The sequence below is a fragment of the Vicia villosa genome, unplaced genomic scaffold, assembly GCF_029867415.1.
Source record: "Vicia villosa cultivar HV-30 ecotype Madison, WI unplaced genomic scaffold, Vvil1.0 scaffold8, whole genome shotgun sequence".
NCBI classification, from domain to species: Eukaryota; Viridiplantae; Streptophyta; class Magnoliopsida; order Fabales; family Fabaceae; genus Vicia; species Vicia villosa.
The window spans coordinates 337,034-364,240 of record NW_026706811.1 but is presented as its reverse complement, the minus strand read 5'-3'; the positions used below and the strand labels follow the sequence as shown (position 1 = coordinate 364,240).

At 38.8% G+C, this 27,207-nt stretch overlaps 1 long non-coding RNA gene across 5 annotated transcripts; it reads right to left on the bottom strand.

Annotated features, from left to right (window-relative positions):
- Positions 1-24,427: 24,427 nt before the first annotated feature.
- LOC131643177 (uncharacterized) lies at positions 24,428-26,377 on the bottom strand. 5 transcript variants are annotated; one of them, XR_009296143.1, is made up of 5 exons: positions 25,390-26,377; positions 25,052-25,250; positions 24,892-24,977; positions 24,629-24,742; positions 24,428-24,517 (listed from the first exon to the last, which is right to left on the bottom strand). It is a non-coding gene; the product is annotated as an uncharacterized LOC131643177 (long non-coding RNA). The 5 variants fall into 5 exon arrangements; XR_009296145.1 differs by having other exon boundaries at positions 24,892-25,250; positions 25,390-26,021; positions 26,143-26,377; XR_009296142.1 differs by having other exon boundaries at positions 24,892-25,250.
- Between the last annotated feature and the right edge of the window lie 830 nt (positions 26,378-27,207).

Here is a 27,207-nt window from a genome sequence, read left to right as displayed (position 1 = left end):
ACAGTTTGATGCTGGCTTCTTGCAAGTTGTGAATTACCCTCCGTGGGTTGCGAATATTGTTCCTGTACCTAAGAAGGACGAAAAGGTCAGAATGTGTGTTGATTACAGAGATTTGAACAGGGCGAGTCCGAAAGATGATTTACCTCTTCCCCACATTGATGTGTTGGTGGATAATACTGCTCCTTTTAAAGTGTTTTCCTTCATGGATGGCTTCTCTGGGTACAATCAGATCAAGATGACGCCAGAAGATATGGAGAAAACAACGTTTATCACACCGTGGGGAACTTTCTGCTACAAAGTCATGCCTTTTGGGTTGAAAAACGCAGGGGCAACGTATCAGCGTGCCATGGTGACTCTTTTTCATGACATGATTCACAAAGAGATTGAAGTGTATGTTGACGACATGATTGCAAAGTCTCACACTGAAGAAGAGCACTTGGTTCACTTGCAGAAGTTATTTGAAAGGCTTCGGGAATTCAGACTGAGATTGAATCCAAACAAATGCACTTTCGGAGTGCGATCCGGGAGGTTGTTGGGCTTTGTTGTTAGTGGGAAAGGTATTGAGGTCGATCCTGCAAAAATAAAAGCTATACAAGAGATGCCTGAGCCGAGAACAGAAAAAGAGGTTCGTGGTTTCTTAGGGAGGTTGAACTACATTGCTAGATTCATCTCTCATCTTACGACCACTTGTGAACCAATATTCAAATTACTAAGAAAAGACCAGACGGCCAGGTGGAATAATGATTGTCAAAAAGCATTCGAAAAAGTGAAAGAGTATCTGCAGGAACCTCCGATACTAATGCCTCCAGTTCCAGGAAGGCCTTTGATTATGTACCTCACAGTTCTTGAAAATTCGATGGGATGTGTGCTGGGTCAACATGACGAGTCTGGCCGAAAAGAGCATGCAATATACTACCTTAGCAAAAAGTTTACCGACTGTGAATCCCGATACTCACTGCTTGAGAAAACTTGCTGTGCTTTGGTGTGGGCTGCTCGCCGGCTGAGGCAGTATATGTTGGTTCACACCACCTTATTGATTTCCAAGATGGATCCTATCAAGTATGTATTTGAGAAGCCCGCTCTTTCCGGAAGAGTAGCCAGGTGGCAGATGATTTTGACTGAATATGATATCCAATATACTACCCAGAAAGCCATCAAAGGTAGTGTGTTGGCAGATTATCTTGCACATCAGCCAGTCGAAGATTATGAACCGATGAAGTTTGAATTCCCCGATGAGGATGTATTGTACATCAGAGATTGTAACATCCCCGGACCAGAGGAAGGACCCGAACCAGGATCGCGATGGACGCTCGTGTTCGATGGTGCCTCTAATGCACTCGGGAATGGTGTCGGAGCTGTAATTACTTCTCCACCAGGTTTTCATATTCTGTTTACAGCCAGAATCTGTTTTGATTGCACTAATAATATGGCTGAGTATGAAGCTTGCATCTATGGTATCGAAGCTGCGATCGATTTGCGAATCAAGTACTTGAAAGTTTATGGGGATTCCAATCTTGTCATTAGCCAGATCAATGGAGATTAGGAAACTCGCCATCAGAATCTGATTCCATACAGGGAGCATGTGATGAGACTCATTCCGTACTTTGATGAGATCACATTCGAGCATATTTCTAGAGAAGAGAACAATCTCTCTGATGCTCTCGCTACTTTGGCTTCCATGTTCAAAGTGAAATGGGCTAATGAAGCGCCTAACATCACCATCAATAGGTTGGACGAACCAGCATTTTGCTTTGAAGCTGATGTCGAATTGGATGGTAATCCCTGGTATCATGATATCAAAAAGTTCCTCGAAACTCAAGAGTATCCCCCCGAAGCGTCGGTGACTGATAAGAAGTTTCTGAGAAAGTTTGCAGCTAAGTTCTACCTCAACGGTGGGGTGTTGTACAAGAGGCATCATGACGGTGTGTTGCTCCGATGTGTTGTGAAAGAAGAAGCTTCGAAAATCATCGAAGAAATGCACGAAGGCGAGTTTGGTACCCATTCAAGTGGGTATACAATGGCTAAGAAGATCTTGAAGGCTGGTTACTATTGGTCCACTATGGAAACTGATTGTCATAACCATGTCAAAATTTGTCACAAGTGCCAGATCTATGCTGATAAAGTGCACGTGCCGCCTGTGCCTTTGAATGTCTTGACTTCTCCGTGGCCTTTTGCAATGTGGGGTATTGACATGATTGGAGAGATTAAGCCTACTGCTTCTAATGGACATCGCTTCATTTTGGTTGCCATCGATTACTTCACCAAGTGGGTTGAAGCCGCATCTTATGCGAATGTTACCAAGCAAGTAAGTACTCGCTTTATCAAGCACAACATAATCTGTCGTTATGGGATTCCCGAGAAGATCATTACTGATAATGGATCGAATCTCAATAACAAATTGATGAAGGAGCTTTGTGAGTCCTTCAAGATCAAGCATCACAATTCTTCTCCGTATCGTCCAAAGATGAATGGCGCTGTCGAAGCGGCTAATAAGAATATTAAGAAGATTGTGCAGAAGATGGTAGTGACTTACCGAGATTGGCATGAGATGTTGCCTTTTGCTTTGCATGGCTATCGTACCTCTGTGCGTACATCGACTGGGGCAACTCCTTTCTCGCTTGTTTATGGTATGGAAGCAGTATTACCAGTTGAAGTTTAGATTCCTTCTCCGAGGATTATGAAAGACGTCGAGCTTGATGAGTCAGAATGGGTACAAAATCGGATGGATCAGTTGAACCTCATTGATGAGAAACGCTTAACGGCTATTGGACATGGTCAGGTGTACCAAAAGAAGATGAGAAAAGCTTTTGACAAGCGGGTACGACCCCAAAGCTACAAACCAGGTGATCTGGTACTCAAAAGATTATCCTTCCTCAAGGTGATCCTCGAGGCAAGTGGACTCCGACGTATGAAGGCCCCTTTGTTGTGAAGAAAGTGTTCTCTGGCGGTGCCATGATGCTTGCAACGATGGATGGCGAGAACTTTCCGCACCCTGTGAACGCAGATGTAGTCAAAAAATACTTCGCATAGACCTGAAAAAAAAAAGAAAAAAAGAAAAAAAACGAAGAAAGAAAAAAAGAGAAAAGAAAATGAATCAGGCAAAAGAATGAAAAAGAAACAAATATACCCGCTAAGTTGAAAACCCGAAAGGGCGGCTTAGGCAAAAAAGGGACAAAAGCGAATGACTACATCTCGCATGCCACCTTGGCTATCACTCTTCATACATGCTTAGGGCTCCCGACCGAGGGATAAGCAAGACTCCGTGTTCTTGAGTTTGCACCTGGCAGCTCAAATCCCTAAAGCATGCACAACATCCAATCACTTTGTTTAGGGCTCCCGACCGAGGGATAAGCAAGACTCCGTGTTCTTGAGTTTGCACCTGGCAGCTCAAATCCCTAAAGCATGCACAACATCCAATCACTTTGTTTAGGGCTCCCGACCGAGGGATAAGCAAGACTCCGTGTTCTTGAGTTTGCATCGCTGGAAACTCAAATCCCTAAAGGCGTGCACAAACCCCGTCGGGTCCACAAGTTCGGTGATGTCACACCAATCTGTTGTTAAATCGGGCAGTGATCAATCCGAATGAGTACAGTCTTCCAAAGCAAGGAGATGAGAACGTCAAGGTTATAAAAGTGATAGCGGGATCGAAACCAATGGATATCCGTTTCACATTGCCATTTCTCTTGTACTCAATAAATGTGTGGTTACCTCTTACTAGGAACTACTTCTGAAATGTGTTCGCTCTTTTACGAGCATTCTGTTCGCAATTAATAAAAACATTTTTACCTCAAAAGCCGTTTTCTTTTACTGTTTTGTTTGCATAAAACGTCCTGAGTTTATGTTAAACTTTGCATATGAAAACTGCATTGCTTTTACGATACATGATTATAAATGATGAAACCTTTGAATGTACTTCGAAGTCTTGTGTAACCAGGATGGCAGGCCAAGATGCTATGCTATATCCTGGGGCATTTTTCATTTGTTTGTCTCGCAGGTACGTCCGTGCAAGCGCTTCACATCAGCATATTGGCAGACATAGCTATGAGAGATTCTCACTCCCCGGCCGAGTGCATCCTAATGAGAGATTCTCATTCCCCAGCTGAGTATATCTGGATGAGACTTTCTTTGTTCCAAGATTCTCATATCCTCATCAAAGCACATCTTGATGCATTCTCTATGCCCCAGAAGCCTTATTCGCCAGCGGAATGTCTTCTCCCCAGTTGAATCAGGATTGAATGGTATCTGATTCCCCAGCAAGCTCTTAATGTGGTTCCTTGCCCGAAACTCCTCGTTCTCTCCAGTAGAGCTGTTTTCTCTCCCCGACAGATTGACCTGTTTTCCCCAGGAGAGTCATCTTATTCCCCGGTGGAGTTGCCTTAACAAAAGGTTCTTATGCTAAGTTCCTTATCCCCAGCGGATTTCTCATATCCCTAGCAGATCGTTGTGCGGTAGTAGTCATCTTCCTCACTGAGTTTCTTTCCTCAGCAAAGATTCACATGCATCCTCAGCAGGATCTGTTTCTCATCTAGGACTTCCCCAGCAGAATGCGTCCTATACAAGCAAGTTGGTCACTCCCCATCAGAGTTGTCTCCATAACTTGTCTTTATCTTCACATCCCCAGGGTGTCAAGAATTTGCTTCTCCAATGAAGTTGCCCGGGTATCCCCAAGCAGGATTTATTCCCCAAACCGAGCTCGCATCCAGATTTGATCATCTCTAGCAGATTTCCGATCCATCTTTGCCAGCCCGCAGTTTGTGACCCTTGGTCACTCATCTTGTCCTCCCCGTAGAGCTCTATATTCTCTCCAGGACTTCTTCAGCAATTCAGTGCTCCTCCGTTGTCTCCCTAAGCAACGTCGAATCATGCATCATTCGCATTACATTCTCTAAGCATGTAGCGTCTTCCTTCTCGGGAGCGTTATTCTATAAACATTCTTACATGCATCATGCATAAATCATATTATATCTATCTCTTTCTGCAGGAAAGTTATCCAGATTCAAATGCTCCCCAGAGAGCAATGTTCGCCTAATCATTACAGGTGTTATCCTGATATTGAGATCAGAAGAGGATTGTCAATTCATCCGTTGAAGACATTCTGTTCCCGGCGCATACAATTCGGATGAGATATCTGTCCTTATTCTTGATATTCAGATCAGTTGAAGGGACCGCTTCCGGATCTTCCAAGATCTTCCTAAGGAGCCAGCCACTGATATCTAGATCAGATGGAGATGTCTGCCTGGTTGACTTTGTCATTCAGAAGAGGATTGTTCTACTTATTTTCTGGCATAGCTCAGATCAGTTCAAAGACATTCCTATTCCCGATGCCCCCAGATCGGTGGAAGATATTTGTTCCTATCCTGATATCCAGCTCAGTTGAAGGAACCGCCTCCGGATCTCTATAGATCTTCCGAAGGAGCAAGCCCTCTGATACATCAGATCAGTTGGAAATATCTACTCCCTGACAATTTAGTTCGTTCGGAAGAAGAAACTCGTCTGCCCAGTCCTGATGCCTAACCATCAGTTGAAAATGCTTTCTTTACCCGGCGTACACAGTTCGGAAGAGATATCTGTTCCTATCCTAATATTCAGATTCAGATTAGTTGAAGGAACCGCCTCCGGATCTCCCAAGATCTTACGAAGGAGCAAGCCACTGATATCATCAGATCAGATGGAGATGTCTGCCTGATCGACTTTGTCTTTCAGATGAAGATTGTCCTACTTATTTTCTGGCATCATGTCCAGATCAGTTTAAAGGCATTCTTTCCCCGGCGTACACAGTTCGGAAGAGATATTGTTCCTATCCTGATTACCAGTTCAGTTGAAGGAACCGCCTCCGGATCCCCGTGGTCTTACGAAGGAGCTAGCCGCTAATTCCCAGATTAGTAGGAATATCTACCTGATGATTTAATTGCATCAGAAGAGATGTCTGCCCAGATTCCCAGATCAGAGATACCTATTACCCGTTGATGTCCGATTCAACCGATGTATCTCCCTCGATTCCCAGATCGACTTAAGACATCTATCCCGATGCAAGTTCGGAGACATCTGCTACGCCTGATGCCCAGATCAGTCGAGATGTTCCTTCTCTTGATAACCAGATCAATTGAAGTGTTTTCCCCTGCCTGTGGGTGCCCGTTCCTTCTTATCACAAGTTTTTTCTCCTCGTCTGCGGGGTGGTACATTCCTTCTTATTGCAAGATGGAATCTTCTATTGATCAAGAGCGCAAATTTTCGAGTTCATTCTGGTATTCAATCTCCTTCCACCTCAACGGTTCGAAACTTTCGTTTCTCACTCGTCAGGTTCAAGAAGTTTGAATAGGGGCAGCTGTTGCACCCCAAAATTTGCCCTCTTTATTTGAGATATAAGTTAATAATGACGTTTATTTCGTCATCCAAAAATCGAAGAAAAATAATAAAGAGTTTTCATGGGTTTAAGAAGATAAGGTGTGAAAAATGGTTTGAATAGTGGAAATACGAGAAAATTCACAAGTCATATTTGGAAGGTGATATGAGCTAAGTTCTCGCACAGTCCTGACTGTTTCGACGATATCTACAACTTTCGTGTTCAGCTCGGAAGCCAATTCTTTGAGGAAGGTCGCCATATTTGCAAATTACTTGAGGCTTCGTAGTGGAAAACAGTGCTGAATGTAGGGTTTCGGACCTCGGAAAATTCGTATCTCCTAATCCGCCCGTCGGATTCGCTTGAAAAACTAACTGGATCTCCGTACCATCATTACCAAGATTTCATATGTTCGGACCGAAGGCCAATTATGCACGGAAAATTCCCAGAATTTTAAGGATCGTCGCGTTGTTTCGGTAAAAAGTGTGTTTTCGAGTATGTCGCGCCTAGTTTGAAAATTCATAACTTCTTTGATTTTTATCGTATGAAGTCCATTCCAGTGGCATTTTCTCAGAAATTTCGTTAGCTTCGTTTCTTCGTCACACATGCTTGTTCAGATTTTGAGTCGAAGATAGGGTTTTATCGAGTTCTTTGAGCGGTACTCACAAAATTCTGCACAGTTGCACCAGATGAATCGACGTTTCTCGTCATTCAAATGCGTGTAATTTCTTTATCGCTTATTTGATTGAGACGATTCTCGCGGCGACGAGTCAAGAATTTGGTCATCTTCGCAGTGGCATTAGTTTCGTTCCGGGATTCAGAGCCGAACCGAGTTTCCTTAAAAACGAGCCAAAATGAGACGCACCGAGGGCAATTTGGACATTTCGCGTTGACAATATATAAACATTTTGCTCTTCACAAATCAAAGGAGGACTCTCATAATTTCAACTCACCAAAAAGATCAAAAACACTTTCTCTCAATTCTCTCTCAATTCTCTTGAATCAAAACCACAAATTACATAAAACTTACATCATTATTCATCAATTTTCTTCAAGAATCAAGAATAACATGGATTGAAGATCAAGATCTCGAGTTCGAATTTCTCTTCCTCTCTCCTCACAAGGCCGTGCGATCTCCTTCTCTCTCGCTTCGGATTTCGTTTTCGTGTTCGCGTCGCGTTCGTGTTGTGTTCGCGTTCGTATCGCATTCGTGTTCGCGCTTCGGTTTGGATCTTCATCCGGTAAGCTTTCGAATCTTGAATTAAGTGCTTAATTGTTGATTATCATGTGAATTCAAATCTAGTTCTATCTTTTGTTCTTGGTTAATGGATGATTGATCGGTGAATTTGCGTATTTTTGCTCGAGTTGATCGTGTTCATGCAAATTGTGATTAGAATTGATGTTCATTGCATATAATTGGTATCCGTTGATGATGAATTATGATATTTGTGTTCGAATCCGTGAGTTGTTGGTGATTTTGTATGCATAATTGTTGATGTGCATGTATGTTGCTTGTGACGCACTCAAAGTGTTTGTATAAATGCATGCGGAGGATTTTTTTTTTGCGTGATAATTGACTTGCTTGATGCTTAAATCATGACTTGAATATGTTTTGTGGCTTAGTCAACATTGCATATGTTAATTCTTGATGACGTAGTTATATTAACATGATTTTGTTTCGGTTGACGCGTCGCACTCGTGCTTTAGCTTATAACATGTTTCGTATTGATGTGCGTTTGTGTTTATGCCTTACTTCTATGAGCATTTCCTTGCGTATTTTACAATATTTGATGCTTGTTTGTTTTGATTTCGAGTCGGCACGGTTTTGGATTGCATGCGAATGGCTCCGAGGCTTAAAAAATGCATAAAATTCTGTTTTACTACGCCAGGAACCGGTTCGTCCCAGCCAGGAATCGGTTCCCACTCAATCCAGAATTGCTGATTTTCTGTGTTTTTGCACCAGGAACCGGGTTGTCCCAGGCAGGAACCTGTTCCCACTCAATCCAAAATTGTTGATTCTCTGGTTTTTAGTACCAGGAACCGGGTTGTCCCTAGGGGGGAACCGGTTCCTGCGTTGTTTTTGTCCTCTCATTTGTGTGCCAGGAACCGGGTTGTCCCTAGATGGGAACCGGTTCCCAGTAATATGAAATATGCTTGCTTCTGTGATTTAGTACCAGGAACCGGGTTGTCCCTAGGTGGGAATCGGTTCCCAGTTTTCTGCCTCTGGTTTTTAGTACCAGGAACCGGGTTGTCCTGTGCAGGAACCGGTTCCTGTGTGTAATTTTGGTGTTTTCTTTTCTAACTTCAATCTTGCATAACTTTTTGCTCGTAACTTCGATTTGCATGTTCTTTATATCGTCGGAAAGCTTATGAGATGTACTATCCTACTAGATGCTTAGTTTTCAATAATTTGTAGATCATTCATGTCTGATTTCTCTTTGATTTTTCATTATCCATTTCATGTTTACAGTACTTGTCCGTTTCCTTTCGCTTTATAGTAATAACGCAATTCCGATTGCGATGTTTGTTATCTCTAACTTGTGTGCTAGTGTGCAAGGTTTTTGGATAGTCACCGACCGGCGCTTATTGCTTAAGTGTTCCGCTTTACTTGCGGAACACGATTTCCTTCATTTGCATCGTGTTCTCATCCGGGAGACACGTTCCTATTACTTTATATCTGCTTGTTTGGTTTGCTTGTTCCTCTTGCAGGTGTATTGTGATTGTGCTCGACGCGCATGTCGACCTTTGTGTGCTTTCATGGCTAATCGGTGTGCTGACCATTTGCTTTTGCTTTGCTAGCTCGCTCGCGGGATTCTTAGTTTCTTCGCTTTGCTTCGCTTTAGTTTACGGATCATCATCCGTTTGGTATTGATCCCATTTCATTTTATTTCTATTGCACTTTATCGCTTTCTCGCATCATCCAATAACATGAGAAGTAGGACCTAGACATGCATCTGGCCAAGCCCTCGAAAGAGGCTCTGTTTTTGTTGGTGTGTTTACATTTGTGCTTTACGGCAGGGAGTCACGGTGTAATAAGTCCTATATGGCACTCTATTAAGTCCTCATGGAAGGCATGCGGAAAGGGTTAGCAATCAACCCCCGCCTAGTCTCATCGAGTCTGTTCATTATGCGCACGCTACGCGTGGCTCGCTTCTGAACCTACACAAGATCTTGTTATCGAGTATGTCAGGAAAAGGGTTCATGCAGTCGGACCCCCGCCTTTCTTATAGCTCGCGTCGCTCGACGTTGATGCTCGGTGTACGCGCGCACCGTTTTCCTTTACGATCCGTGACGGCTTGGTTGCTGAGAGGGGTCCGCCCTCTTGTCTATGGCCTGATCATTTTCACGAGGTCTAATGCTTGGTTGACTTGGGTTGAGCTGCTCCCCTTGGCTATGGCGGGACCGCTTTTCTACCACTCGGTCAGTACCGTTGGTTTGTTTGCTTTACGAGCGGAGCTCGTTTGTGTAATATCATTGTTTGCTTCCCTTTTCCCTCGTAGGTTGATAGCTTAGTTTAGACTTGTACCCTTTGTATGATAACATTAGGTAGCAAGCTTTCCCCCTTAGCTTAGGTCTTCCTCATGCATTCTTTAAAACACAAACCACACTCTTTGATTTTTCTTTTCTTAAGAGCTTGTTATTTCCGCTCCACTCCCAAGCATAAGTCTCCAAAGGTCGAGCAGCGGAGTGTGAATGTAACTCGTTCAACTAAAAAACACAAAACAAACAAAAATTAGTTAGCCGAGCTACGGTAGCTCTGATTCTGCAAAACAGATACGTAGGCAGCGGGGTAGGGCCCGTGCGAGCACAATCCTTTCTTTTCCCTACATTCTACATTCATTTTAGTCCAGATTAGCGTAGATTTGTTACACACCCATAGATTTAGACACTAGCGTGGATACCATCGAGTACGATGGGCGCGTGGGGTGCTAACACCTTCCCCTCGCGTAACCGACTCCCTTACCCTTTTTTTTCTGGTCGTGAGACCGTTGTTTTGTTTTGTGGTTTGCTGGCATTCCCTTCCTTTTCAGGATAAATATGTTAGTGGCGACTCTGTTAATTTTCGCGGTAGCGACATAAAGGTTAGAAGAAAAATGAATACCTGACCCTCTAGTGAAAGAGGGTATTTATAGCCCCCAACGCTGGGCCATGATCTCGCTATTTAGACTGGACGCCCAGGCCCAATTAGGAGACTGCCAGGTTTCATGGGCGGAAATATCGGAGGTGCGTGAGTGCCCTCCGTCTTGATCAACCACTCCGAAGTTCGCGGGAGACGCGGTCTTTTAGGGACCACGTGGACTCCGCATTATTCGGGGGTTGGATGCGAAAGAACCCTACAAGGAGTAAGGTCCTCGGCAGAGTAGGTGCTCGCGGGAGAGCATGAGCTGGGCACCAGTTAGCTCGCGGGGAACGCTTGTGCCGGGCATGGTGTAAACGAGCGCTTGTTTGCTCTTTTCAGGCTGTGGAATGGTTTGGACCCCCCAATATTAAGTGGGCCGAAAGTAGATTGGGCTGAATCTTGGCCCAATCCAGAACACATACTAAGATTACTCATCATATTCACCCTTGCATATATGCATTCACACAAGCAAAGTACACATAATCATTCAGTATTTAGGTTCCATCTAGACATGGTTGATAACGCTCAATTTAGGTTGGATGTAACTTGTAACCTATGGTTGGGTTGAGAATCATATGGGGTTTCATCGGAAAAACTGTGAGGGTTTTTTCTTTAAGATCAAGGTGTTGATTTGAGAGTTTTCGTTAAGAGTTACACAATTGAATTAGATCGAGTGAAGAGCTTTGAAAAATGGGTGGTTCTTGCAAAGGAATAGCGTGAGATGGTGAATCAATTGGTAATCTTGGGCGACAACAACGCGCATAATTGGATTCGACAGATGAAAATTTTTAATTTGAAAAAACTTATCGATTGCACTGCACCGCAGTTATGTGGTATTTCGTTTCTCGTCGCCGTTATGTGGTGTCTCCTTTTCTTTGGTTTAGTCGCTGGCGGGGTGTCTCGTTTTGTTTTGTTTTGTTTCAATTTGTTTCTTATGGTGAACAATGAAGAAGAGCCTCTGTAATAGAGGGCACATTTCAATTTTGAACAATGAAGAAGAAAGAGAGCATCGTTTGGAAGAGAAAGAGAGCACCATTTCGTTTCTTTTTTGGGAGCGTATTTCATTTTTATTCTATTTTGTAATTAAAAAAATAAAATTGGGCCCCTCAATTTATGAGGCACAGCGTTGTATAGCCTGTTGCGCTGGTAAATGGTCTGCCTTAGTGTTTGATGTATGTTATGTATGTTTACTTCCAAAAATTTCAATTGTTAACGGTGATACGTTTTAATTTATATGCTTATAGTGACATTATCTCATCATCCTCACTTGTATTATATGCTTGTCTTTTATTATTGTCACTAGTCAGAGACCCGTGTTGTCGCCCGGGTACATTTATTTAGTATTTCATGAACGATATGAAAAATGTGAAGTAAAAATATTCGACCAAATTGCATATATAAAATGGAAATTAACCATCTAAAAAAAGTTTTACTAATAAGATATTATTAGTATGAAAATTAGGTATTGTGTTAATAATGACCCGTAAAATAAAAGATTAATTGTTTACATGGCTATTGGGTATTATTTAATTTGATAAAATTTAATTTAATTTTATCAAAATTAAAAAATATATTAGTTAGCATTATTTAGCGATATTAAACAAATAGAATTGATATCATTTGATAACAATTAAATAAATAAATAATATATATTTTTGATTAATGCTAAATTACACAAAAATGCAGGCAGTATTTATTTTAATTTAGTGTTAGGTTGTTAGTTCATAATAGATGATAAAATGTATAAACAATTGATACTGCCATCTACATTCAACTCACATTGTGTCACTTGTGTCTAATCTAAATACATGTACTGATATCTATAATATAAGAAAATTTACTGTTCTGAATTTTTCAATAATATCCTTTTATTACCTTAGTCTAAACTAGTAGGAAACCTGTGCGTCCGCACGGGTTCTGGTGTGGGTTGGATCGAGTTTATCAGATAATTTTTTTATATCAAATTGAAATATAGAAGTTTTAATATTTAAACTAAAATATTAAATTGATAAAAAAATAATACAAAAATAATTATGTGGCTTTATAGAATAAGGTATAATATTAATAAGAAAATAATGTACGATGTTTTAGCTATTATTGTTAAAAAATATTAAACAACTATTGTGAAAAAAAGAATTTTTTTTTTAGGGTTGATAGAGTTGTAATAATAAAATAGTTTATAAAGTTTAATAAATTAGAGAAATAAATATCCAAAATCATAATTAGTTGAAAATCAATAGAAAAATAATTTTACATAAAAGTGCAAAAAGAGAATGATCTAAAAGAATTTCTTAAAAATAATATTTTACCCATACGTTCACATGTTACTGGTGTGTTAACCGTACGTTCAAACGTTACTTGATGTGTTACCCGTGCGTTCACACGTTACTGGTATGTTACCCGCGCGTTTGTATGAATTTTGGTATAATTACCCGTGTGTTCACACGTTACGATTGTGTTACATGTGCGTTCACGTGTTACTGGCATGTTACCATGCGCCCGTACGTGTTCTAGTGTGAGTTGGACCGGGTTTATCAAATACATATAGTATTAAGTAAAAAAATTAAAAAAATGTTTTTATATGAAATTAAAATATAGAAGTTATATTGTTTAAACAAAACTATTAAATTGATTTATTAAAAAAATATTAAATTAATAAAAAAGATTAAAAGTAGTATTTATTTATAGAAAATAGTTTCATATTAATAAAAATATAATTTATTAAATATTGTTATGATTCCACTTACTATGTTGTACAAAAAATAAAATAACTTTGTGTCTTTGCACAAACTTTTGTATGATCACCAGCTTTATTTTGAAATACAAATAAAATACTATTATTATTGATTTGTTCCAAAAAGTCAACTAATATATGTTTTTTATGTGATCAAGACAATTCTTTTATGGTATAATTTATATGTGATGAAGACAATTTTTTAATTGACACCAAGTACCCAAAATGACAATAGTTCAAAGCCAAATTAGAATAGCTTTATTGAAGTTATATTTATAAAGTATCCAAATTAAACTATGAATATAAATGTCTGAGCATCGTTTCTATTTCAATAACTTTTTTTAATATCAATTAAACTATTCCAAAACTTAATTGGTAGTTAAAATAATATGGAGAAACTACATGCTAACTTCAGCTAGTATATCTGAGCATCTTTTCTGTTTTGGTTATTTAGCTATCAAACTATGGATTATACTATAATGAATATGGTGTGCATATACCTGTATGTAAACTACAACTGATCGATTCTTACACCATTAGTACTACACAAACAGGTTGACACTAATTAAAATTGAGAATGTGGCATGAAAATCAACTTCCACATTCTACTCCATTTAATATATGCAAGCCACGTTCCTCTCAAATCTAGCCATAAAGCAGCAACCAAGCACACTTTAATCAGCACAAACATAATTTGAATTCCAATATGCTCCATCGCAACAACATATCAAGCAAAACTCTATCACCTCAACAATTCTGGGGATCCCAACATGGAGCATATGTAAATTGTGATATCACTTACCAAATCACATAATTTAAGAATGTAGAACATCTCAATATATCATCGAGTTTCCCGTCTCTCTAGTTTGGAAACATATTTCCAGAAACCATAAACTCCCGCCAAGGTAATAAGCCTTTCAAAATAGATCTTCCATGTGTACATGATTATTATTTCCCACTATTAGATTGAATGGTGCTCTGCACTTTTCATTGATTCAATCTTTGAAATGATAATTCTGTTACATTACAGTTTCACTGTTATTGCATTATATACCATACATTGAGTTTACACTATTATAAAGTGTTTATCACTACAAGCCCAATACAAGATACAAGCCCAATTACTAAAGCCCAGCACTTGAGTTGTTGACTAAGTCAACACTCTGTTTTACTCTAATACTCCCCCTCAAGATCAATGTGTTGGAAGAGACACGACTTTGAGCTTGTTTCGTAGGTCTTGAAAAGCTGCACTTGGAAGAGGTTTAGTCATGATGTCTGCTAGTTGTGCTGAGGCAGGTACATGTTGAACTTTAAGTTTGTTAGCCATGACTTTTTCCCGTACAAAGTGGATGTCCAGCTCAACATGTTTTGTTCTAGCATGGAGAATAGGATTGTGTGATAAGAGGACAACACTCAAATTGTCACACAGTAGAGTAGGAGAAAGATACTTGACTTTCAGTTCAGCAAGCAAGGATTGAAGCCAAAGTAACTCAGCTGTTGTGTGTGCAAGTGCCCTGTACTCAGCTTCTGCACTCGATCTGGCCACAAGTGTCTGCTTCTTGGAGCTCCAAGAGATGAGATTTGGCCCAATAAAGATGCAAGTACCCGAGGTGGAACGTCTATCATCTGGGTCGTTCGCCCAATCAGAGTCACTATAGGCCCGGATGGAAAGGTATTGATTAGGCACAGCTGGTGACATCAACAAACCATGAGTGACAGTTCCACTAAGATACCTGAGTATTCGTTTAACCATGCTCCAATGGCTGTCAAGAGGATTAGCCATAAATTGACAAGCCTTGTTGACACAGAAGGCAATATCAGGTCTGGTAAGAGTAACATATTGCAGAGCTCCCACTATGGAGCGATATAATAGAGGATCCTGCATAGTGTCAGTGCCAAATTTACTTGGTTTACAGTGACTATACATGGGAGCTGCAATTCCATTGGCTTCCTCCATATGAAATTTGCTGAGCAGATCCCTGATGTACTTTGTTTGTGTGAGGATTATTGAGCCATTTGCTTGATGTTTCACTTCCAGACCAAGAAAGTAGGCTGGTTTCCCTAGTTTCTTGAGGGCGAATTTGTCATGAAGATTGGATATGAGCTTGTGAATTAGACTAGAGGAAGTGCCTGTGACTAGAATATCATCAACATAAACAAGGACATAGATTGTAATACCTTGCTTATCATAAATGAATAGTGAGTGATCACATTTGCTTGCAGCAAATCCAAACTGAAACAAGGTTTTGTGAAGCTTCTCATACCAGGATCTAGGTGCTTGTTTAAGTCCATATAGGGCCCTGTTGAGTTTGCATACTAGGGATTTGTTGGTATGCTCAAAGCCTGGTGGTTGCATCATATAGACTTCTTCTTCAAGGGCTCCATTCAAGAAAGCATTGTTGATGTCAATTTGTTGAACATCCCATTTGTATGTTAATGCCAATGTGAGTAGTACCTTGATAGTGGCTGGTTTGACTACAGGAGAAAAAGTTTCATGGTAGTCAAATCCATATTGTTGGTTGAAGCCATTTGCAACAAGTCTAGCCTTGTACTTGTTAAGAGTACCATCTGAATTTTCTTTGACCCTAAATACCCATTTGCAACCTATAGCTTTTCTGTGAGAGGGAAGAGTAGTGAGGGTCCAAGTGTTTTTATCAAGAAGAGCTTTGTACTCTTGCTGCATAGCTGCTAGCCAGTGAGGTTGTGCTATGGCTTGTTTGACTGTGGTGGGTTCAGTTAGAGCCATATAGGCTTTAGGTTTCAGGTTACCTGTTTTACTCCTAGTAACCATAGAATGCTTGTTAACCACTAAAGTAGGTTGTTGAGTGGTGTCAGGGATAGAGACTGGCAAAGTAGTATTAGGAGTATTGATAAGAGGTGAACTAGTATTAGGCAAGGAAGCTGAGTTATCAAAATTGGTACCTGTGGTTACTGAACCAGGTTGAGGAGAAACATTAGGTTGTTCATTTGGAGTAGACTGTTTGTTGTGTAGAGGCAAATCAGACTGGTGATTAGTAATTTCCACATCTTGTGGGATACTTTCAGTTAATGCCTGATGAGTAATAGTAGGGGAGAGGTCAGACCTGATGTGGACTTGTCCAATATTGGAGTCATATTCATTGTGTATTTGTGTAGACTGTGTGGGACTGGTGTGTAATGACAGGCTATTTTCAGTGTGAGCAGGGTCTTGGGAAGTGTATGTGGGACACAGCAAATGAGACATAGGCAATGTTTTGGATGCATGGTTTTGACTGATGGGAACTGAGGTATCATCTGCAGTGGAAAAAGGAAACCTATCTTCTGCAAAAATCACATCTTTAGAAATGTACATTTTTCCTTCTTTGCTTAAGCATTTGTAGCCTTTGTGAATAGGTGATATCCCTAAATAAGTGCACTCAGAGCTTCTGAGTTGTAGTTTGTTTTTGTTAAAGGGCCTGAGATGAGGATAACAAGCACAACCAAAAACCCTTATGTTTTGATAGTCAGGCAATTTGTTGAATAAAGCATGAAAGGGAGAAGAAAAAGTAGGATAGGTGGAGGTAGGCAGTCTGTTCAATATATAAACAGATGTTGTGAAGCTATGGTCCCAAAATTCCATGGGAAGGCTAGCATGAGCTAATAGAGTCAGTCCCATTTCCACTATGCTTCTGTGTTTCCTTTCAATAGTCCCATTTTGATGGGAAGTGTGAGGGCAAGTTAACCTATGCATTATGCCCAAGTCATTCAAATACTTGGTGAAGGGCCTGAACTCACCTCCAAAGTCAGACTGAACAGCCTTAATGGGGGTTTGAAATTGAGTTTTGACATAGGTGCAGAATTGTTTGAACATTAGTGTAACTCGGTGAACTGACTTTTATTTTTATAAGCAACAATGTTGCGGTGAGCAAGAGTCGCCACCGACTTTTATTTTATCCAATTAGGAAAGGCATAAAAGAACAGGAAAGACCTTCTTTAAAAAGAGATTGAGTTCGGGGGGTAGGTTATGCAAAGGGAAGGTGTAAGCACCCTTTGCATCCATGGTTATCCATGGGCTCTTAGTTGCTTAGCTCACTTTTGTTTGAAATGTTTGATTTGTTTGAAAGAGGTGTCGTGTGTGTTTAGAAAAACAGTTTGATTTGAGTAATGTCTAAAAAGACAAATGTTAGAAAACATGGTGTGAAAAGTGTTTGTTGATTTGTTGTGAGCAAGCACTTAAGAGTTCCTACCCTAAATTCGTAAGGTCTTTCCTATTCTAAAGACTTTCCTTGAGCGATAGTACTATCCATACCATATGAGGGTAGGTAGTCCTATACATTGGATGTGCGGGTCATCGAATCGTCATAGGGACTATCCATACCATAAAGAGGGTAGGAAGTCCTATGCGTTGTAAATAGTCATAAAGGCAACATGTAAGGATACCTTAGCCATTTGAAGGGACGATCACCATTTAATCGAGGGACTAGATCATTTATACCGAAGGCATCATCGAAGGGACTATGATCTTTAAATCAGAGGGATGTGGTGATTTTGAATCGAAGGAAACATAGGCTAAGGCATCCCTACGCTTCGAGGGACGTGACTATTATTTTCCGAAAGGCAACTGAGAGGGGAAACCCTAGAGGTGAGTGTGTGCAACAATCACGTGTTATGTTCAGATATTTAATCTTTATGTTAGTAATCTATGGTTGATTTTAATCTTGTCATACAATCCTATTAGCCATACATCTAGACAATATATACAATAAAATACGGAAATTAAAAGTGCGGGAAAGTAAAGAGACTTATTTAAATATTTACATTTTAACCTATATACATTCTAATATCTAGATAAAAGATGTAAAATAAACAAAACATGCGCCATACACGGGTTCTTGGAGATGAGAAGAAGAGGAACGCGAGTGAATTGGATTTTGACGATTGATTAAATAAAAAGTCAATTTTTTAAAATCTAATTAATTAAATCCTAAATTTAAAACTAAACATTAAGTTATTTAATAGATATACTAATTAATCAATTAAACTAAATCTATTAAATTAAATTAAATACTAACTTAAATTAAATCCTAAATCAACTTAATATTAAAATTAAATAATTTAAAAAAAACCTAAACTTAAATAAACCTAAATTATTAAATTAAAAAGTTAATTAGTTTTTTATTTATTTTCAGTTTATAGTTTAAAAGTTGATTTTATGGATCTTGGTTGAATAGTGGTTAGTTAAAACAAACAAAATAATAAGAAAAATAAAAAAAACAAACAAAATAATAAGAAAGGAAGGGCGATTGATCTTGCGCGGACACTCTATAATAGAACACGGTAGGACTGCGCCTCTGGGTGCGTCTGATTAGCATGGGAGACGATCAAACAGCTAGGATCTGAGGGTGTATCATAGTCATGCATGAGACGAACGCGCCAGATCTGTGAACAAACAGCAATATTCATTTGTAAAAATAATTAAAGTGTCAAGGGTAGGGTTCGAACCCAGGACCCTACACTCAACACAAAACACACGCCTTCACCAATTGGACCAGCTGCAACTGGTGTTATGTCATTGCGCTGAAACGTATATGATGCTTATTCCATGGACTGGCCAGAACTCCGGCGCGACCACTTCATCATCTCCGGTGAGCCCTTCATTAAAACCTGCGAAAATCAACCACAACGCACAGAAAGATAACCCAGATCCACTAATTTGGGTGCTACGAATTCAATGAAACCCTTATTTTGGTCTAAAACGCACTGTAACAAGGGCTGCGAATCTTGGCAAAGTCGAAGCCTTAACAATGGCATCCGACCGTTTAGAGCTGAAAGCTCGCATGCGAAGCGTTAGACCTGCGTCAATCACCCTCAGGAACACATTAAAACCATTAGCTTTCGTTAAAACACAACTACAAATCAACGTATGAAAATTTCATGTGAATATAGAAGATAACCACAGTATGCTATGTTTCATACGTTACAATGCATGGATTAGAGCCCAGCCTTACCCTTTGACACCTCAGGAAGAGATTAGGACTGACGGTTTGGATTAAAAGTGACTGTGCCGGAAAAACAATCTTGCCCTAGTTTATAGAAAAGTTTTGAAATTTGGAGAATGTCTTTGAGGCCAGAATTTTTTCGTCCCTATCATCTGATTCTATTGTATCCTTATAGGAGAAGTGATTTGGCCAAACAAATGAGGAAAAAATCAAGTGTTTTAATGGTTTCCAAAACAAGATAAAACATGTCTTTTAACCTTCCATTTTTGCATGATCTTGTCCCACACTTGCCTTGAACGAAATTTGAACCTCATATTTGAATTTTTGGGCCTCCATGTTGATCCAAATGCAAGCCCATATGCAAAGATCCATTTACTTACCATTTTATTTGATTTACTTATTATTTAAGTGAATAAAAATCCAAATAAATAAAAAATAAAAATCATAAAAATGTGAGAGTGGATTTAGAGGTCTTGGATAATGTTAAGAACATGCTTCAAACCATAAATGATAGGCCCATCTGGAAAAAACCCAAGATTGCTCAGTATTTGCTTCAATGTAACTTTCTCAAAATTGCCCAATTTGCATCAATCATATCTTGCTCAATTCTCCACATTTGAGGGTGATCTTGGACTTTTTAGAAAGCTTAAGACGTCCTTTAAAAGCTACATTTAATTTCATCTCAACTGAGTTTTCCATGTTCATGTACACTTCTTTGAGAAAAGATGACTTCTTGTTAACTTTCAAAATGACCTATAAAGTGTTGGCCCCCTAACTTCCAAAGGAAGCATTTCTTGGACTTGTGCCCAACATCAAATTTGTAGAGAATGAAATTTCTTTGAGAATAGGCTTTGGTTGGGCAATTTATGATAAATTATGAGAGAGATATGATCAGTCAAAGTTGGGTTGACTTTCTCCTAGAAACCCTAAATTAGCAACTTGAACTTTTGATGATTTTTGAGCTCTCCTTGATGAATCATGATCAAACCTTGATCAAATGATAAATGTGACATCAAAATGTTTATGTTGACCAAAAATCAGGAGTTTTTACTGTGATTTAACCATAGTTGACTTTTAGGACAAACTGGTCGACTGTTGGTCATTTGAGCAGTTGACTGAGCAATTTTATGAATCAGAGCTTGAAACTTGGTATGAGGATTCCGTGAAGCCTATAGGAAGCCATGAAGTCTACTTGAGGTGTCAGAGGTCCCATTTTCCTTGATTAAATCCAAACCCTAATTTTGGTCCTCATTGCTTAGGAGGAGAGTGAACATACTTGCAATTGGATATCATGTGAGCCTGAAGAGACTGCTTGAGCCAAGCTATATAAAAATATAGTGGGCAAATTTTGGGGTATGACAATTAGTAATGCATCAGATTTCTGTTTCAGAAAATATATCCAAGTATACTTTGTAAATGTGTCAACAATTGCTAGATAATAAGAATAACCTTGACTAGAAGGATTAGGAGAGGGCCCCCACAAATCTACATGAACTAACTCAAAAGGTGTAGTGTAAACAGTTTTAGACAAAGGTGCATGTAATCTATGGGATTTGCCAATGCTACAAGAGCTACAGAATTCAAGGCACATTTTATTATGTAAAGTAATGTTACAAAGTTGCAACACAGATTTTAAACTAGCAGCATTAGTGTGCCCTAATCTACTATGCCAAAGAGAAAATGTATTTGAACAAACATCAAAAATAGTTTTGGACTGATTATTACAAGATAAACTGACTGTGTTGGCAGCTGGAGCAGAGGTAGATGCCAAGGGAAGATTGGAGAAACAGTATAGTCCACTCGTATCCAGGAATCCTTTTAAAAGAAGCTCCTTAGATACCTGAGATTTGACAAAGCAGGTGTTAGCATGGAACTCAAAAAAGACATTATTATCTTTGGCAAACTTGGATACAGAAATGAGATTTCTAGTGATGCTAGGTACATGAAGTAAATGCTTTAAATTTAAGGTTGTATGAGGATTTATTGAATATTTAACTATTGCTGAGCCTATTGACTTGATTTTCAAGCCCTGACCATTTCCAACCATAACTTCATTTGTACCTGTATAGCTATGTGTATGGTGCAAATTATAGCTACTAGAGGTTAAGTGGTGAGATGCACCTGAATCAGCAAACCATGCTTGAGACTCTAGATTTGAGGGAATTTGCAAATCATCTTGATGTGCTAAGAAAGCTGATGCTTGAGTTGAATTGATCTGTTGATTCTTCTGCTCCTCTTTGGGTTGAGCATTTTGCCCTGAATTGTTGTTCTTCTGAGGAGTAGGTTCAAAATTTTCATCGTAACGATGCCAGCAATCCATGACTGCGTGCCCATATTTGCCACACAGTTGACATGTTGGTCTGTTCCCAGTGGTGTAGCTAGTTCTGGCTCTGCCGCGTCCTCGACCTCTGGAAATTCCTCTGCCTCTGTAAGACTGAGAGCCACCTCTGGTGGATTTGTTGTTTGAATTGTCATCAGTTTGAGCTACATTAGCGGTAGCATTGGCTAGAGCCAATTCTTGACGACACTTGTCTAGTTGTGCTTCTTGCACATACAAGAGAGCTTCAATTTCATACAGTGTTGGAGGTTCAATCTTACCATACACCATCATGATGAATGGGTTGAATTCCTCCGGTAGGCCCTGTAGGATAGCGTCTATTTGATCACGTTCAGATATCGGTTCTCCAATAGCAAGGAGTGCATTTGCAATGGCACGAATGCGAAGTACAAATTCAGAAATCGAGCGATTTGCCTTCTTTGTAATTTTCAGTTCTGCTCTGAGTTGATGAACCCTAGCTTTCATCACTGCAGTGAAATACTTATGAATCTGATCCCAGATTTGGTATGAATGCTTGCAGAATAACACTCGAGGAAGCACCGATTCAGAAATCGTGGAAAGTAACCAGGTGAATAACGCTTGATCTTGCACAATCCAAGATTCATATTCAGCAGATCGTTTGTTGGCTAGGCGATCTTCATCATTCTTGAACATTGGAGGAATTTGAGGATTCACTACAAACCTGTGGAGCTTGTGTGCAATGATGATTCCCTCTACCTGTTGACTCCAGAGCAGAAAGTTCTTTTCTTGAAGCTTGATTGAGAGCTTTGGTCCAAACACTGTGTGACCCGGTGCGGTGACGAAGTGCGACAGGTTAGACGGTTGCGAATCGGAGTGTTCCGGTGAAGATGCCATGAATGAAGTTTCTTTGAAGCTTCCAACAGAACGACACGGATGAAGAAGACAAGGAGAAAAGAGAGGACGATTTTCTGCTAAGAATCAGAATTCGTGCAAGAACTTGCTCATGGTCAGCGGAAGACGAACTGGATCAAAGGCGATTGATACCATATTAGATTAAATGGTGCTCTGCACTTTTCATTGATTCAATCTTTGAAATGATAATTCTGTTACATTACAGTTTCACTGTCATTGCATTATATACCATACATTGAGTTTACACTATTATAAAGTGTTTATCACTACAAGCCCAATACAAGATACAAGCCCAATTACTAAAGCCCAGCACTTGAGTTGTTGACTAAGTCAACACTCTGTCTGCGATGGAATAAATGAACGGTTACTGCACATACGTAGTACTTAAAAAGACATAGCAAGCTCACGCATAAAAACATATGATCAAAGAGAGGAAGTCCAAAAAATGTATATAAGTACAATGAGAAAGACCTCACCCAGAGCTGCTGCTATCCACATGAAAACCTGTAGCATGCCGCATAAAATTCAGTTCAGTATAATACCAAAATAAATGTTGAAGGATGGACAACTTACAAAATTATTTTTTCTATAAAAGTTACTTTCACTTGTAGCATGTCATTTGTATTTATTTACAACATAATAGTAAAATACACTAATTGCCGGTAACGAAATATTCAATTCAAACCTTAAGAAACCAACGTTTCAACTTTATCGCAATCCTCAAATTAAACTCCTTCAGACATTCTACAACAACAACAACAACAATCACATGGTCAGATATTTTGAAAATTACAAAACTTTTCAGCAATGTATTACCTTTCATCACCATGAAAATCAGAAACTTTTAATCTCACCATTCATCACCATCATCTTGCAAATCCTGAAATTGCAGTTGCCAAACAGTTAGCAGAGAGTTATCGTCAACCTTAAATTAAACACGAAACTCACGATAAGAACATGAAAGTGAGAAGAACATGAAAGTGAGAGGAAACTGAATTAGAGAATTTGAACGTAGAATTTCAGGCAATTGAGATTTGTGATTCAGATTATGGTTTTAAATTGCGGTTGCGGTTGCGGTCGCGGATGCGGTTGTGGTTGCAGGTGTTGCGATTGCGGCCATTGCGGTTGCTGCGATGCGCATTGCGGCCATTACGGCCATTGCGGCATGAATTTAAATTAGAAAATATTTGAAATACACCATTAAAAAACACTAAATGTTAATATTTTACATTACAAATCACATGTAAATTGAGTTTATGGGTTCTCAAATGTTGAGTTATGATAAAAATATATGAAGAAACATGGGTGAAGGTGTTTGATGCGAATTTTAGTGTTGTTGGATGTGTGATTGCAAATCACACCGCAATTGCGGCCCGATGCGGATGCGGAGGCTACCGCATCAGCAATATTGCAGCCGCAATTGCGGTTGTGAATCGCAATTTAAAACCATGATTCAGATCTTCCTTATGATACAACACAAGGAAGGACATGATAAGAAGGATTGTCGCACACATTATCATGCCCCATTTGAGGTCTCTCTGCCTGCATTTTCCATAAACCAAATAATTACCTTAGAGCAAAAGAGATAAAGAGAATGTCATAGGGAGGGCATGAGAGAAACTGGAAACTAAAGCCAACATAAATAGTAGACAATAAAGAGAAGAAGAACCTTCTGCATAATAGTAGTAACACGAGTAGAAATGCTTATAGAACACGACATAGCATGGTAGTTGAAAGAAAGATTATAGAAAAAAGACTTACTTGGTGATACTGTGATAGCTGATATAAGAGGTCCATATACACCTTTGGCAGGAATGGTTATGGTCAATGTGTTGTCATTAACTTCGACATCGAATTTCCAGTCTTGAATGAAATAGGCTAACATGTTAATTCTGAAGCTTAGTATCCAGTCTTTAATCAATCCACTCAACGAATTATTCGTCATAAACCTACATCCAAATAGCAAAGTTAAATCAATAAAGAAAAAACATCTAATTTTGTAGATATAAAAATATAAATATGTATTATTTTTGGTTAATCTTATGGTCGGTCGGTAAATGAATATTCATTTACATGTAATTTAGCCTTTTCTATCCCTGAATTGAAATGTTCAAAATCCATCTATATAATAAAGCTCTCCAATCCCTTTGTGCGTCTGAGTCAGAGCCTCACTTAAATTAACAATCAGTGGCACGCTAAAATATGATGCTAAACTAAATGATGAAGAAAAATAAGTTAAACTTCTTCGAAGATTAAGAAAACATACAGCTTTTAGCATTGTTTCCACAATGGTTGCACTGTTGATGACTGACAGTCCCATTTCTCTTGAAGCTTCAGTTACAAAACCATTTGGCTTCAGTTCATTTGATCTCTCTTAAAGCTTCAGTTACAAAACCAAATCGACACGCTAAAATATTAAAATGCTTCCCTCCCAAAACAAAGGAATATAAAAAAAAAATCAAATTATATGTAACAATATCTCCATCAAATCCCGCATCTATGTGGCTGAATACATGAATCTAAACTTACATAATCTTTGTGGTTTCCATCATCCTGAAATCTTCAAAATCAGCACCGCGACAGTCAAGTAAAGCAACGAAGTAGCCGGACGGATGCTCATAAGAATAACAAAAAAATAATGGATATTAAATTGATGGTGTTGAACAATAACCAATGCTAATATGCTTACCATGCCAATATTCTTCTTCATATATCTAAACTTTTCAATGGGCCTGAAAGAAAGAATGCCTTTATTATAGAAATTGTAAGCATGAAAAGTATTGTTATGATCTTGAGTTGTTATTGCGGATGAAATCCCCTTTTAATTCGACGTCATCAGTTGGTTTTCAGCTTACATAATGCTGGCTCATTTTTCCTTCTGGCAAAACCTGCAACAATTTGAAAAGTATGTCACCGAAGTGCCTCTTTAAAAGAGCCAGCTAGATGATCAACCGTTGTTACATAAATATGAAAAATGCAAGAGTAAAGCATAAGAGATAGTGTTAATGTGATGGTTGGAAAAAATACCTTGTTCCTTCACCTTAGCAAATCTGATGAAAATGACTGTTGTTAGCTTAAGAACCCTAACTACAAAATCAACACCCTAAGTTTATAAGAAAACCAAACAAAACCCATATCTTGTTAGCTTTAAAACTCACCGGTAAAAATCAATCCAGTCTATAACCTGAAAAATAAACCACCAAATCATAAAATCAACCACAAAAACCCTAACTACAGAATTAAAACCATAACTTTCTAACCGATTAACAGAGTTTGATACCATAAAATCTCAATCCAACCATAACTATTATTTTGAATCTCATGACAGATCTGACCAAAAAGTCACACAAAAATCATTTTGAATCTCATGACAGATCTGACCAAAAAGTCACACAAAAATCAACCACAAAAACCCTAACTACAAAATCAAAACCATAACTTTCTAACCGATTAACAAAGTTTGATACACTAAAATCTCAATCCAACCATAACTATTATTTTGAATCTCATGACAGATCTGACCAAAAAGTCACACAAAAATCATTTAGAATCCAACCACCACACCCGCCGTCACAAAACGTGTTGCCGCTACTATAGTTTAACACTGTCAAACCGCCTATCGCCGGAAACGCCATAGCCACTGCCATAATTTCGTAGATCTGAGTAGAGAGTCAAAGATAGAACCAAAGATAATGAATCAGATCAGTTACTCCTAAATCTGAAAACAACAAACACCAAATCAACACCACCAAACCTGAAACAACATACACCAAATCAAACATGTTCAGATAACCGCACCGTCAGCTAAGCATCCCCTTCCGCGTGAGTCAACACCACCAAACCTGAAACAACAAACACCAAATCGAAATCAAAATGGAACCTGTCCGAAACTCAATAATAACAATGAAGAAGGAGATGGAAGAAGAAGATGAAGGAGGAAGAATATGGAGAAGGAAGACGAAGAGGGAGAAGGAAGAAAAAAGCAGTCTGAGAAAGAAAGGGAACTGAACGTGAGAGTGAGAAAAAAATGAAGGAAATTAGGTTTTTTTTTATTTATATAATAGTGAAGGGTAGTAATATTATTATAATATTAAAAGTTAACATTTTTGTGTATAAAGATTAAAAAAAACAACATTTTAGTGATGTGGCAAAAATGGAGTAAAAGGTATATTAAAGTTTTCCACAACTACAATTTTTCTTATATGGTAGATTAATATTTTGAGGATAAAAAATGTTTTTTTTTTTTTTAATTTATTCAAAAGCACATGGGTATTGTGAACAAACCAATAAAATAAAGTAAATAAAAGTATGTTGCAGGACACTTTATTTTTGAAAAGTAAACCATTTTGAAACTGGTTTTCTCTCTTCCCAAGAATATTACTTTTTCTCTGCTTCATTGTGAAAGCATGTTACCACTACCAAACCCACACGCAAAGCCTCTATCTTCTCTATCTTCTCTTTCTTCACTTCTTCAAACTTCCAAATCCAAATCAATAAATCCATTTCTCTGAAAATCTGAATAGTGATTCCATTCCAGTTGAACATGGCAAGACCGTTTGAAGAAGTGAAGAACATCAATGACACCAAGGAACTAGGCAAGATTGCAGTGAGAGTTGGGTTGTTGTCTCAATAAGTAATGAACATTTTGAGATGATTCTGAATGATAAACAAGTAAGTATTTCTGCAAAAATATACACAACGTGTTTGGGTTTATACTTTTTCAGTTTTTAGGGTTTACATATTTTGGTTTAATGACTGCATTTTTGTGTTGTATATTTAGGGTTTGGAATTCTAATATTATGCTTTAATATTTTGGTTTCCATAACTTCCATGGTTATGTTCAGT